Source organism: Triticum dicoccoides, chromosome 1A (genome assembly GCF_002162155.2).
Source record: "Triticum dicoccoides isolate Atlit2015 ecotype Zavitan chromosome 1A, WEW_v2.0, whole genome shotgun sequence".
NCBI classification, from domain to species: Eukaryota; Viridiplantae; Streptophyta; class Magnoliopsida; order Poales; family Poaceae; genus Triticum; species Triticum dicoccoides.
In genome coordinates this window covers 42,527,597-42,530,439 of record NC_041380.1, presented here as the reverse complement: position 1 = coordinate 42,530,439, position 2,843 = coordinate 42,527,597, and the positions used below count along the sequence as shown (strand labels likewise).

The window sequence follows — 2,843 nt, the reverse complement described above, 5'->3', positions numbered from 1 at the left end:
GGCGGGCTCCCCGAGCCCCTACGCACCAGCTGCCAGCCGGTCGCCGACGCCGGCCTCGCCGACGCGCGCACCGCGCACGCCCGTTCGCCCGCCCCTGTCTCCAACGGCTCGCTCATTCGCTCGTCGTCCTCCATCTCAATTCTAAGTTGCTCGTACATATTGTCTAGTCAACCAGGCAACTCACTTGTGCTTAATTAATAGACGGGGCAAAACTTTTGCCTCCGTTTCAAAAAAAAAAAAGAATTAATGGAAATTGTATTAATTGCAGTGAATCTTGGGAACAACATTAACTGCACAAATAAACTTTGAATGGCCTACCTTGATTGCTTTCTCTTCACTCAATCATATCTGACCACGACCAATCTTCAAATTAGAAGTGCGGGAGAAATTTTGTTCATGCACCAATGAGATGCAGTTTACGTTACAGACTCTATGACTGTCAAAAGACGTCGAGCTAGACCGGAGTAGATGAGAAGCTACATCACCAAGGACGACAACTCATATGTCACGAGTTAGAACCTTATCGCGCTGATTGAAACTAGTAAACTGTTAACACAAGCATGCACTGCTGACTGAAATTATAACAAACTAGGTTGCATCCATACTCTTCTTTCAGACATAAGACAGCACAATCTTAAGGTATCAACCAAACCTGCAAACAAAGCAATCAACGGGATAGGGCATTGACAGATCACGGATATGCTTCTGAAAGAGCATCTACCCCATCTACAAAACAACAGTTGCTGAAAGGGTCGGCAATTGACAAGTCCTGGGTATCCACAGAGTAATACCAACTAGAACTTCTTCCAAATTTCAATCGGGCATCTTGAGAAGCTCTATTTTCCACTTCTAGCAGCCTGAGTTGGTCAGTCATCCATTTCTTGTGTATATCAATCTTCTTACACACTACAAAGTTGATTTCCTTCACCACTTCCGCATTCAAAACGAAGAACTTTGCAAATCCAACATCTTCCTCACCACCTTTGTAATTTGTTAGCACCAGTACTTTCAGATGGCTCTCAAGGCAATTGATTGGATCTAGAGGCTCATACTGACGCATATTTTTCACCTCTGCCTTTGTAGAATCGTCCCACTGGGAAGGGCATAATAAACATATGTTAAATATTTTGCTAACTAGGCTCAGAACTGAATATTCATTTTTAAATTCAAAGCAAAGAAAAATGAAAACTCACAATGACATGGGAGTTTTTCCAAGCAGGGGAAGCATCTAAGGATGTCAAGAACTGCACCCAAATCAGGGCTAGAGAAATGGAGAGCCAAAACCTTTACACTGCATATTGGGTTTTCCGAGCAGCTGGATGGGATCAATCCCTGAAGGAAACAATGGAGATTAAAAAAAAACACTCTCGAAGCAACAATGCTAGCAGATAAGAGTGTAGAGACTCGTCCTAATGTTACCTGGAAGACTGTATTAGCAATCTCAATTTCTGAAATGCTGGGACACAAAAGGCCCAACACCTCCAATTTAGGCGCCCTAACAACCCGAATAATCTCACCGCCCAAGCCCGGATAACTTAATAGTAACCTTTCAAGGCAAGGGGCCTCCTTAATGAGCAATTCTCCTTTGCCATGAAACAAAGAGCAGATGACGATGATCCTGAGTGTTGGCGAGCTAATGCGGAGGCAAGACACCTCACGAATCTACGAGAGATCTAAGCTATCCAAGACATGGCAGGCAGAGAGCACGTTCGAGAAGACATCGTCGGAGATGGAAACACGCCATAGTTTGAGCTGCTTGAGGAGGGGGAAATTCGGTGAAGGCGCGATCTCCCTTGGGAAATCGCAGGAGGAAATGCTGACCACGACAAGGGTTGATGCTGAGCAGAACACGGACGGTGGCAACGGGCAGCGCTTCTCCTTGTCGGTCTGCTCATGTCCACCGTATTCAAGTAGATCGAAGCCGATGTCGAGCTCCTGGAGGTTGCGGAGGCTCGGGGAATGGAACCAGCTACTGATCTGCGCGGCATCCTCGGCAAACCTCTTTTTGGCCTTGTGGAGGCGGATGAAGCGGAAAGCGAAGCAGCGCGCCGGGCCGGGGAGGTCTGACAGAACCCTGGAGACGACGGAGAGGCGCTTGAACTCGTCGCGGTGAAGGTTGTAGGAGGCGTCGAGGTTGAGAGGCGAGGAGCGCCAGAGGGGACGCCATCGTCGGGCGATGGCCTGCGTGCGGGCGCCGTCCTTGGTGGGGAGGAGGGAGATGATGGTGCCGAGGACGGCGTCGGGGAGGTTGCTGATGAGGTCGCCGTCGCGGCCGCCGTCACGTGGCCGCTTCTGTGGCCTCGACCTGGGCCCAGCGGATGCGCGCCTCTTGCGTGCGGGCGCCGCCGCAGCCGGCCCCTTCATGTCCGGCGAGTAGAAAGACGGAGATCTGAGGCGGGAGCGAGGGTTTGGGGGGTTTCGCCGCGGCGCTTTGGTTCCAAACGATGGCACGGCGGTACGCCTGATGGGATGGGACGGAATGGGGAATTGGATGCGACGGAACGCGGCGACCTGGGATGGAATAATGGCCGTCACGAGCCTGTCTGCTCAGTTTGTGGGCTGGGCTGGGCCTGAGTGTTCCTTGCCGAAAATTGGTATTTTAAATTTGACTGTGACCCATCAGTTTTTCATTAAAATTTGAATGCCCTTCAAATTAGACTCACAGCAATTACTCCATCCGTTTCGAAATACGTGTCGCTGGAGAGAAAACCAATACAACTACTGTCACATTACGATTTTTTTTCACTTTCCGCTTTACCCTCGTGTCGCCCACACCGCTCACTCCCTCGCCTCTCGCCTCTCACTCGTCACTCTTTCCTCTCCCCATCGCCTCTCGTCTGCCA

At 50.2% G+C, this 2,843-nt stretch overlaps 1 long non-coding RNA gene across 1 annotated transcript; it reads right to left on the bottom strand.

The window, feature by feature from the left end:
• Positions 1 to 585: 585 nt before the first annotated feature.
• Positions 586 to 2,099, bottom strand: LOC119358692. Its single transcript, XR_005172290.1, has 3 exons — positions 1,420 to 2,099; positions 1,194 to 1,332; positions 586 to 1,093 (listed from the first exon to the last, which is right to left on the bottom strand). It is a non-coding gene; the product is annotated as an uncharacterized LOC119358692 (long non-coding RNA).
• Positions 2,100 to 2,843: the final 744 nt, after the last annotated feature.